Source organism: Micromys minutus (genome assembly GCF_963924665.1).
Source record: "Micromys minutus genome assembly, chromosome: 1".
Taxonomy (NCBI): domain Eukaryota; kingdom Metazoa; phylum Chordata; class Mammalia; order Rodentia; family Muridae; genus Micromys; species Micromys minutus.
Genome location: NC_137969.1, coordinates 178,795,528 through 178,807,947, shown reverse-complemented (window position 1 = coordinate 178,807,947; position 12,420 = coordinate 178,795,528).

The following is a 12,420-nucleotide window of genomic DNA, read 5'->3' as shown; positions in this document are numbered from 1 at the left end:
GAGAGCATTTTATATTCAAACATAATGCTCTGCTCCTGGTCCCAAGGATTTATGACCATCTGATTATAAAATACATTTACCCATCTTCAAGATTCCTTAATATCTCAAGACTTCAAAACAAAATTTTAGCTTTCAAGATACAATGCCACAGAATAAACATTCCCATTCTGCAAAGGAAAAATGGGAACACAGAGATGGGGGATAGAAAGAAAGCAAATCAGAAACACAGCGAGACACAAATCAACTTCATGTCTGGCACTTGGGGATGCATGCAGACAGGTTATAAACTCTTAGGCTTGGACAACCAACTCTTTTTGGGTATGGAATAAATTTTATTAAATAGTACAAAGTTAATAACCTTAGCTTTCATCAGTCCAAGCTTATAAAATATTTATATATTTATATAGTTTGACATGTATGTTAAATGTATAACATATCTTTACCTTAAGCCTAATGGAAGCTAAGTTTTGACCACATCTGTACCCAAGGTAACTAAAAGTATAAGCTATGTGTCAGATATTATTTGGTTCTTTCTATAGAACTGAAGGCCTACAGACTATATAGAACAGTCTGTATAGATTGATTACGATTTGTTTGTTAGGTACCCATCTTATCTTACCTCTGTTATCACATGGTATTCCCACTTGGGTTTAAGATTTAATCTTGTCTAATCGTCTCTGAAGACACACTTTGTTTTGTTTCCTTGTAAATGAACTAGTAGGAGTCCTGAAATCACCCTTCAGTGTTTGTCACTGACCTAAGAGGAAACAGTGCCATTATGTTATAAGAATATATGCCACAAATCATCTAACACTGAATTTGAAGTGTTATGAGAAGTGAATAGGGGCCCAGTGGTGCTCCCTTCTCAAGTGAAATCTTTTTAAATGATTTTACATTTTTACATCCTAGAACTCAGATGGGTGGAATGAATCCCCATTCCTGAGATGTCCTCACAACATAGTCCTATTGCCCCAATGCAGAACGTTCAGCTTCTTTATAATTTCATAATTCCTTTAACAACCACAACTTCCTGTCTACAACTTTGAATTTGTTCCCTTTCTTGAAAGAGTACAGGCTTTAAAATATTTCTGTTCTGCATTATATTTCTTATTCTCAATGTAAATGTTGCTAAAAGTGTCCGGTAGCAAAGACAGACTGAATGCTGAATTACCATGCCATTTCCTCCATCCTGTTAACTATTGTATCGTTCTTAAGGTTAGCTTTATATAAGTATTATTACAGTGTGAACAAAATGTAGAGGAATTCCTTGTCACAATGTAACATGAGTGCCTCTAATTCAAATCGTAATAGGTTTCTTATTTTCATATGAAACTTTGTAAGTCTTTACTATTTTCTTAAAAAACAAAACAAACAAACAAACAAACAAACAAACAAACAAACCCAACCAACCAAACAAACAAGGAAACTAGCATTCAGGTCTCTTTAGCAGACAGAATGGCTCTTACGCTTTTTATTGCGTTGTCAAGCTTCAAACTATTCCAAATTCCTTTCACACACTAATTCCAAATGCCTGTAAACTGTCTTGGAAGTAGAAGTCATACTGTTCAGTAGCCTTGGAGACCACTGAGGATGGATATTAGGACTTCATTGAGACACATAAAGGGAAAACTATTTTTTCTTGGTCAAAAGAATAGAAACCTACCTCTGGACCACAATGGAGGCATCTGAACTGCTCCAAAAACCTGATAAATTACCCATGACTGTCTGTTTTCATAAGAGTTAATCTAACTGGTATCCATGACTGTCCGTTTTCATAAGAGTTAATCTAACTGAACCTGTCAATCTTCTGGCCAAGAGACCATCCCAGCCTACCCCAGAAAGGCTGATTGACCTAAAGCCAGGCTAAGAAGTGGAAGAATAATTATTTACTGAATGAGAATACTATATGTAGCCTCATTAGAAATCCTGCCCCTGTGCAGTGGCTGGCAGTCACCACCAAGCAGCTCTGCAAAACCTGCCTCATTGTTCTGAGTTATTCAGAAAGGCTGAACCATATTCCTTTTCCTTCTTTTTCCAAAACCTGGGCATGCTTTCTGTGATACCCAGGGTCCTTCTCCCTCTTTCTGTGAAGCTACTCCTACACTTTCACTATTAGGATACAAAAGGCAGGACCTTCTTCTTTTCTCTGTCTCTGGCTTCCAACTGCCAAGATTTTCAGCTTTCTTATCCCATGGGTGGCTTTTCCTCCCCTCAAACTCTAATAGGTGGTTTTTAAGCTTTACTTTTGACTGTGGGTTTTATAAATGAGATTAAGAATCTACAAAGGGAGTCCCAGATTTTCCAGTAATATGTGGTACCCAAAGTAGGACTCCCCAAAGTGAGAATCCCCAAAGTTTTTGGTAACAACAGCAATGATTCTATCATCATACACACACACACACACACACACACACACACACACACACACACACACAAACTTCATCATGGTTGAAGAGCAAGGTAGAGCAAAGCTTGCCCCATATGAAACATAGGAAGCAGAGAGAGAGGCAGAAGGAACGCTGGGAACAAGATACAGGATAGGGACTTAAGAAAGCACTGCTAGTGACCTATTTCCTCTACAGCAGCCCCATTTCATAGTTTCCAGGACCTCCCAACTTTGTCTCAGGAGCTGTGGACCAAACCTTTAGCACATAAGCCTATGAGCACATTTAGATTCAACATATAATACCACTTTCCTTGGACTCCTTATATTAAAAAGATCACCTCTTTGTGGTTTTTCTCAAAGCCATCCAAACTTCAGAACTTTACTGTAGAACATTTTTAAGAGGCAGGCTACTATACGCTAATAGAGAACATCACATAGGTATGAGCTAGCTGTCCCCAGAAGGCACATGTCATTTGGAAATCTGGTATCTGCCCCACCCCTCACCCTAGCTTCTTTTCCCATTTTGCTTAACAGTTATTTAAAAAAAAAAATTACCCTTCTCCTCAAATTCTTACCTCTAAACCATCCATCCCTTCTCTTGAGAGATGATATTTGACAGGGGAGGCTTAAAGACAGGACTTCCCTATGTAACAGCCCTGGATGTTCTGGAACTTGCTTTGTAGACTAGATGGCTTTGACACTACAGAGATCCACTTGCCTCTGCCTCAGTTTTTTTTTTTTTTTTTTTTTTTTTTTTTTTTTTTTTTTTTTTTTTGTTGTTGTTGTTGACTGAGAATTACACACCTGAGCCCCTGTGCCTGAATAACTGGATAACTAACGAGAGAGCTTCTGTTCAATAGATTTTATCTGAATCTGAGAGCATCAATTATGCACCTAATTTTACATAGTTTGTAGTAGCAGTCATAAGCAATGCAATGCGACTAATTTGGCAAAAGAGTTGTCTTAGGGTTTCCATTGCTGTGAAGAGACACCATGACCAAGGCAACTCTCATAAGGGAAAACATTTAATTGGGGCTGCCTTACAGTTCAGAAGTTTAGTCCATTGTCATCATGGCAAGATGCATGGTGGCAGGCAAGCAGACGTGGTACTGAAGAGGCAGCTGAGAGTACTGTATCTGAAGCAGCAGGCAGCAGGATATGACAGTGGGACACTAGGCCTGGCTTGACTTTTTAGACCTCAAAGCGTGCTTCCAATGATACACCTCCTTCAACAAAACTATACTTCCTAATAGTGCCACTCCATATGGGCCTTTTTTTTTTTTTGTCTTTTTTCATTCCCCTTCCTCTCTCTTTCATTTCTTTCTCTTTCTTTCTTTCTTACTTCCTACCTTCTTCCTTCCTTCTTCCTTCCTTCCTTCTTCCTTCTTTCCTTCCTTCCTTCTTTTCTTCCTCCCGCCCTCCCTCCTTCCTCCTTCACCCTCCCTCCCTCTTTGTTTCTTTGTTTCTTTGTTTCTTTGTTTCTTTCTTTGTTTCTTTGTTTCTTTCTTTCTTTCCTTACTTCCTTCCTTCCTTCCTTCCTTTCTTCCTTCTTTCTTTCTTTCTTTCTTTCTTTCTTTCTTTCTTTCTTTCTTTCTTTCTTTCTTTCTTCTTTCCAAGCCACCACATTTTGCTCCCAGCCCTCCATAGGTTTTCAGCTATATCATAATACAAGATGAATCTTAGTAAGAAAATACTGGACCAAACAAGACAGAAACCTAGCTGGGCAAACTTTAAACTGGGCAACTTCCCATCTGATGTCAAAATGCTCTTCAGACCTCCAACTCTTTTCAGTTTTTTTGACTACAGTATACTTTGTTCTCTTGGGCTGGTTCTACTTCCTGTTAGCAGCTCTCCCTGGCATGTATCCTGTGGCTTCTGTATCTTCAACATTTTGGGGTCTTCAAGGTGATCCAGGCTTCACCTTTACAGCTTCACACAATGGCCCTCTTCTCTGGGCCTCCATGAAAGGCCAACCCTGACATCCCTGCTCTAGTGGCTAGTGGTTTGCTTTGTAGTTGTGAAAGACTTTTTTAACCCCTTTCTTCTATCCCTGACACTAGAGCCAGAACCACACGGCAGAAACTCCCACAGTTTGCTGCTTGCCGGAGCTGGGATTCCCCGGCTTTCTGGTTTTGATGGTTTCAGTTCTTATGTTTGACTGTCTTAGAACTCAGTCTCTAGACCCAATCCAGCTAATCCAAAACTCTTCAATTTAGGGTAAGGCAGAATATTTGGGCAAGGGCGAAACCAACAACAACAATAACAAAACAAAAGCAAAACAAACCCCAGCCATATTCTCCACTAAACTATCACAAGAGCAGCCTCTAGGCCACATACTAACATTCTTCCCCTCAGAAACGTCTTGAGTCAGGCACCCACAGTTCAATAACCCTCAGCACCATTGTCTTCCATGCTCCTACAAGGATGGTCCATTAAGTCCCACCTAAAGCATTCAACTTTATTTCTAGTCCGAAGTCACCAAGTCCACACTCCTCCAAACCAAAGCATGGCAGGCCTGTCACAGCAACACCACAGTCCGTGGTACCAACATCTGTCTTAGCGTTTTATAGCTAACCATGGCCATGGCAACTCTTCTAAAGAAAAAGCTTTAACTGGGGCTGATTAACAGTTCAGAGCTTTAGTTCATTATCATCATGGCAGGAAGCATGGCGGCGTGTGAACATGCCGTTGAAGGAACCGAGAGTTCTACATCTGGATCCGCGGGCAGCAGAAGTGAAAGGCACACTAGGCGTCGCTTAAACTTCCGAGACCTCAAAGTCTGTCTCAGTGACACAGTTCCTCTAAGAAAGGCACACTCAGTCCAACAAGGTCACAGATCCTAGTGGTACCACCCCCAAAGGCTCCACAGCATCTCCAAACAGTTCATCTAAGTCTTTGGGGTCACTTCTCATGCAAACCACCACACAGGTCCTAAAGCTGCCTCACCTGTGGTATGCACAGAGTAGAATGTGGGCACTAGAAAGCAAGCATGGATCCCGCTGGCAGTGGGCCAAGAGACACCTTGTTAGTGGTGATGGTTTTATATCAGTCAGGGCAGAGCAGATGGAATTCTTTTGTCCACCCCAGCTTGATGCCTGGCTTGGTGGCCAAAGCTGTTTTATGCCTAGGACACATAAAAATCAAATCAAGTAAAATCAGATCAAATCATATCAAATCCAGACAATGCAGCGGCAAAGGGAGTAAGACAGAGACCTATGTTCCTCCAAGCCACTCGGCACAGGCCGGGAATGATCCACACGGACCTGCCCTCTGTCCGTGGCACAGACGGGCCAGAGACACACAGAGAACACCCTATCCACAAGCAGCAGGAAAAGACTGAGTCACTAGGCCTTGCTTGAGCTAAAACCTCAAAGCCTGCTACTCCCACAGTGACACATTTCTTCCAACAAGGCCACACCTCCTTTAATAAGGCCAAACCTCCTAATAGTACAGCTCTCTATGGGACAAGCATTCAAACAGATGAGCCTATGGGGACCATTTCTATCCAAACCACTAGAGCTATCTTTGACTATTTATGGAGTTCCAGGTTTGCCTGTGTTATATGTTGCTCTACCAAATAAATAAATATAAATAAATGAATAAATAAATATAGTAAGAAACAAAAAGCAGAAGAGAAGGAGGGGAGGAGGAAGAGGAAGAGAAGGAGGAAGAAGAAGGAGGAGGAGAGAAAAAACTCAATAAATAATATGTACAAAAATGAATATAGAAAACAAAGAAAAATATTTCACAGTATTTTTTCTTACGTGAAGATAGTTCAAGAGCACCTCATGGCATTAGATCCAATCATCAGCATGTCTGGCTCAGAAATGACTCCACCAAGTCCTTCAAAGTTGATCTGGTTAAGGAGGATTGAGGCTCTAAACAGGAAACCAACTGATTTAGTCTCTCTGACAGAAGATAAAATAGTACCAAAAAATCAGACTTGACAATGAGATCCTGGTATCTGCCCAGCAGGTTTTCTCTACGACCAGTCTGTCCATCACAGATTTGCTTGACAGTTTCAGAGTAAGACATACCATGTGAGATGTCCTAAAAAGATATCTTTGTTAAGTAAAATCTAGGAGTTTTCTGTACTTCAGAGGAATTTCTGTCAAGGGTAGCCCCACTGGTCTTCTAGAATCAAAGAAGCCTGCTTCTGCACAAATCAGATGAACACGGATGCATCCCAGAGGCCTCATTTCCATGTGTCACACAGCTGCAGAGCAACTGAACAGGAGGTTTTGCTTTAAGGAACTTCTCAACACAAGTGTTGGCCAATTTCCTACTGAACCAACAAGTTTGTTAACCATCTCTTCCATATTTTATGCTATGATCATATTGCTTTCTGTTTTCTCTCAGAAGATAAGCTAGTATCAGACAGCAAGACCCCGGGCCAACATTATTCAAGTTTCAAGAATGGCTTTAAAGCAGTGTGCTGGAACCATTAAATCTATAGAGAATCTATGGCTTCCTTTTCCCCACAAAGAAATGATTTAAACTGACTAGAAAAGAAGCCAGACTTAAAGGAGTGGCCGACATTGAACCCTCACTAGACTACATCTCCTAAAGGTCTACAACTTCAATGTTTTCAATATGCAAATGGAGCCTCTACTATGAAGGGCAAAGTATATCCACATCAGCACCACTCTTACTTCCTGTCACATGGATTGTCCAATACACTTCTTGTCCCTCAAAGCCAGCAAAGGCTACTTCTATCAAAATGCATTGCCGTTAATGTTATATGAAGAAACAAACATGCTCATTGTCATTTATTATTTTCTTACTACTGGTTTATCTTTGTGTGCATATATGCTCATGTACTAGGAAGCCAGACAACTATTGGAGAGAGTGGACTGTCTCCTTCCAATGTGGCGTCTGAGGACTGAACTCAGGTCATCAGGCCTGGCAGCAAAGACCTCTACCTGTTGGGCTGTCTAGAAGATCCCCTACTCTATTGGTCAGAAGCAAACTCAGGTTCACCTTTACTAAGGGTTACAGATCACGCAAGGCACTTTGGTTTCCTTTCAGTTCCTGGAATACACTGTGTTCTTATCTGACTCAGACCACTGACAAATGATTCTTCCCTATATGCTCCTAGCTTCACCTTTACCTAGTTAATTTCTGTTTCTCCATTGAATTCAGTCCAACACTTCTTCAGGGAAGCAGCCTCTAGACGATCTGCTCAGGCTCAAGCCACCACTAGATGTTAAAGCATCCTCTAGTATCTTTATTTACACCACGGCTATGGGCTGCTACTCAACAGATAGTGGATTTCCATTTCCTTTTCAATGATCCCTCTGTGGTACATCCTCCCCACCAGAGCCTTAGCACTGACTGTAGCCCTTGGCACACAGAAAGTGCTAAATAAGTAATAAGTCATTGATGGTTTGACTATTGAGGAGACCTGCAGAAGAAAAGAGCGCTATTTATTCTATGCCTAAGGCAGAGCAAAAAGACTCAGAGAAAGAAAAACAATAAGAATAAAATTTCTCATGATATATTTATGAATGTCTTAGGAACTAGACCAAAAGATATTTGGGAATTCTATGATAGGTCCTCTGTGTTGTCAGATTTAGTCCCCAAAACACAATTTTTTTTCAGGAACATACAGAAGGTAAAATTTTTTAATAAGAGATACTACAGAGAAACTGGTGTGGCAGAGGTGGAAGAATGGAGTAAAGGAACAACAGAATATTAGTACAAAAAATGGAGTCCTTTAAATTGTTAGGTCTCAGGAAACTACCTCAGACATTGTCTTAGCACAGAGACAGCGGAAGACTGGTACTGCAGAACAATGTCTGTTAGGGGGTCACAGAGGGTCACAGAACATCTACAGAACCTTGAACTTCTGGTCCTCTACCTTCTGTCTCAGCTATGCACCAGGCTGAAAGAGTCTGCAAGACTCCTTCCTATTCAAATGAAGTGAGATCTTGACCGAGGTATGTGCTTTTGTGGCATCTGAATGTCTCAAAGGATGTAATTTACAGCAGATTGAAAGCTTGAGCCAAGTTTAAACCGTGTAAGAAAGCATGCAATGGCTTACTCGTTTCCCCTGAAAAGTTTCCTGTAGTAAGTGAAGTAGGTGTTTAAGGAGGTGCATTGTTCAGGACCACAAAGGGGCCAAGTGTTAGATTAAAGATCATACCCATGCTGGAGTCAAACATAGCTGTTTTAAGACTCTTGTTTGTAGTCTCCCAGAAAGGGGAATGTGCTCTCCATATTGACAATGTCACTTTTGTCAGTTATGCTGGAATTCTTGACTATCTGCCAGAAAAGTACAAAACAGTTCCCACGGGCAAGGGCCTTCCCATCTCTCCTCCATTTTCTCTGTCTTCGTGCTCTGTCTCCAGCTTCAGACCAGGTTGCTGGAAAGCCCCAGTTACTATAGAATGAAAGAGTGCTCCAAGAGTCTTCTTTTCCTTCAGCAACTTCTCTGAGTAATGAGAATTGACCCAATTTCTTAAGGCACACATTAAAAACCTGTACTCCACCAAACTGAAAAATCTAAACGAAACATACAGTTGTTTTGATATATAGCACTTATCAAAGTTAAATCAATTTAAATAAATCTATAACTCATAGTGAACAAAAGAAGTCATTAAAAAGTCTCCCAACCAGAAAAAGCCCAGGGCAAGAGTATCTTAACGTAGAATCCAATCAGACTTTCAAAGAAGAGATAATACCAATACGCTCTAAAATATTCCACTAGTAGAAACAAAAAGAACATTGCTTAATTCATTTTATGAAGACACAGCCACCCTGATACCAAAACTACATAAAGACTCAACAAAGAAAGAATTATGGATCAATTTCCTTTATAAACATAGATGCAAAAATGCTTAATAAAATACTTGCAAACAGAATCTAAGAACACATTAAAAAGATTATCCACCATGATCAAGAAGGCTTCACCCAAGAGATACAGGAATGGTTCAACATACAAACATGTATTCCACCATATAAATAATCTAAAGAAAAAGAAAACATGGTCATCTCATGAAAAAAGAAGCGTTTGACACAATACATCACTACTTCATCATAAATGTATTGGAAAGATCAGGGACATAAGGGACATACTTAAATATAATAAAGACAAGTTACAGCAAACATCAAATTAAATGGAGAGAAACTCAAAGAAATTCCACTAAAATCAGAGACAAGACAGTGCTGCCTACTCTTTCCATATCTCTTTAACATAGTATTTAAAGTTTTAGTTAGGGTAATAAGTCAACTGAAGGAGACCAAGGGGATTTAGTTTGGAAGGCAAGAAGTATTGCTATTTGTAGATGATATGATAGTATACATGAGTGACCTTAGAAATTCTGTTATGAAACTCCTTCAGCAAAGTGGCTGGATACAAAATTAACTTTTAAAAATGTGGGACTTCTTATATACAAATGGCAAATAGACTGGGGAAAATCAGGGAAACTACACCCTTCACAATATCCTCAAATAATATAAAGTATCTTCTGACTACTTTAACCAAGCTAGTAAAAGACTTATATGCTAAAAACTTCAAGTCTTTTAAGAAGGAAGTTGAAGACAGTATTAGAAAATGGAAAGATTTCCCATGCTCTTGAATCAGTAGAAAGCAATCTATAGATTCAATTCAATCCCCGTCAAAATTTCAACACAATTATTTGCAGACCTTAAAAGGACAATTCTCAACATATTAAAAGCCAAAAAGTCTAGAATAGCTAAAAATAAATCTTGAACAACAACAAAAACTGCCAGAGGGATCACCATCTCCAATTTCAAGTTGTACTATAGAGCTATAATAATAAAAACCCCATGGTATTGGCATAAAACAGATACATTGATAAATGGAATGGAATTGAAAACTCAGACATAAACTCACAAACCTATGAACACCTGATTTTAAAAAGAAGTCAGAAATGCATACTGGAAAAAAAAGCATCTTCAGCAAATGGCACTGGTCAAATTGGATGTCTGCATCTATAAGAATGAAAATAGATCCTTATTTATCACCCTGCACAAACTCAATTCCAAGTGGATCAAAGACCTCAACGTATAACTAGACACACAGAACCTAATAGAAGAAAAACTGGGGGAACTGTCTCCAATGTCCTGGCAGAGAAGTACTTTCTGATCAGAACACACATAGTGTCGACACAAAGATCAACAATTAATAAATGGGACCTTTTGAAACCGAAAAACTTCTGTTAGGCAAAAGACACCATCAGTTGGATAAACTGGCAGCCCATGGAAAGAGAAAATATTTTTTTTACCAATTCTACATCAGATAGAAGACTAAAATTATACATTTCCCTGATGGCTAAGGATGTTGAATAGTTCTTTTAGTGTTTTTCACCCATTTGTGATTCCTCTGTTGATACGTACTCCATTTTTAACTTAATTATTTTTAACTATCTAGTTTCTTGAGTTTTTAAATATATTTTAGATATTAATTTTTTCAAAGTCTTACTTTTAATGATGGTTCTTAAATGCTTTAACCTCCCTATTATCCAACCACCCACCAGAGTTAGTGGAAAAGAAAGGATACAGGGGAAGTGGACTTGTTTAGAAAGGTTCTTAGGAGCAACTCCTGTCTGTGTTGTCTGGAAACTGGTAATTCACTTCACAGGTCAACAGCGGCAGCTCGATACACTCGCAAACACGTCAGAGACGCACCAGCAGTAGCAGTTCAGTTCGGTAGAGCAGTGGTGGCAAGACCTAGCAGAGACATCCAGGCCTCAGCTTTGGCACTAGCCAGCAGGAGTGACTAGCAGGGACACCGGGAGAAGTTTTAGGCTGTGCCTCTCTTAGGGAAGTGAAGATCAGCGAAGATGAGAGACTCACAAGCAAGCATCGCTCAGCTAGCTCTACGAGCAAGCCTAGATCAGCCTCCATCACCATCTGACTACTCCTTTATATTCCAGACTTCGCACCTGCGTCTGTCTCAGCTGACGTCACTCTGCCAAGCAGCCCGAGCCTGCACAAGCTGCAAGAAGTTGCAGCTCAGCGTCCTTAGTCCTCATCACTTGTCCTGTGTCTGCTTTAGCGAAATATTCCTTCATGAGTCTGCCTTAGTTTTTCACCTGTGTCCACCTCAGCTAAACATTCCCTCACATTTGCCCTAGCAAAACACCATCCAACTGACTTTCCAAAGAGTCCTTAAGTTTCCACTTCAAACATGCAAATCAAGACTACTTTGTGATTCCATCTCACACCTGTCAGAATGGCTAAGATCAAAACACAAGTGACAGCTCATGGTGGTGAGGATGTGGAGCAAGGGGAGCACTCCTCCATCGCTAGTGGGAGTGCAAACTTGTACAGCCACTAGGGAGATCAATATGGCAGTTTATCTGAAAATCAGGAACTGGTCTACCTCAAGACACAGCTATACCACTCTTGGGTGTATACATAAGGTACATTTCATCCTACCACAAAGACACTAGGAAAAAAAATCATCCTGAGAGAGGTAACCCAGGCTCAGAAAGACAAATATGGTATGTATTCACTTTAAGTAGATATTAGCTGTTAAGTAAAAGATAAGCTATAATCCACAGACTCAGGTTAGGTAAAGAGTGCGCACATGCGTGCACTAGGTAGACTAGGGATGGGTAGCATGGGAGCAAGGGAATTACGTGTGGGCCTGGGTTGAGAGTGGCGGAAGGAGAGAGTGTAGAAAGCAGCAAGTGAACTTGGGGAGCATTTGGGGGGCAGTGTGAAAGCCTAGTGCCGTAAAATTTTTTGGACTCTGTAAGAGTGACTGTAGTGGGGACTCCCAGAATGGAGGACGTGGTGTCTGAACTGGACATCTTTTGTACCCAGTCAAGGCTTCCCCTGGTTGGACTGGATTGCAGTTGGATAAACTGTTGGCTAAGGTGGTCTGGTTGAGATCTCAAACATCACAGATTGATGTTATGACAAAAGGATACTCTCTAAAAACTGAGAGCAGGGGTTCCATTGCCAAGGACCTTTCACATGGCTCCTTGTAGAAAGGTCATGAAAGGTCATGCTGGCACAGCCTTGGAGCCTTTACTCCTGCATTTTTGTCTCTTTGGCATGAG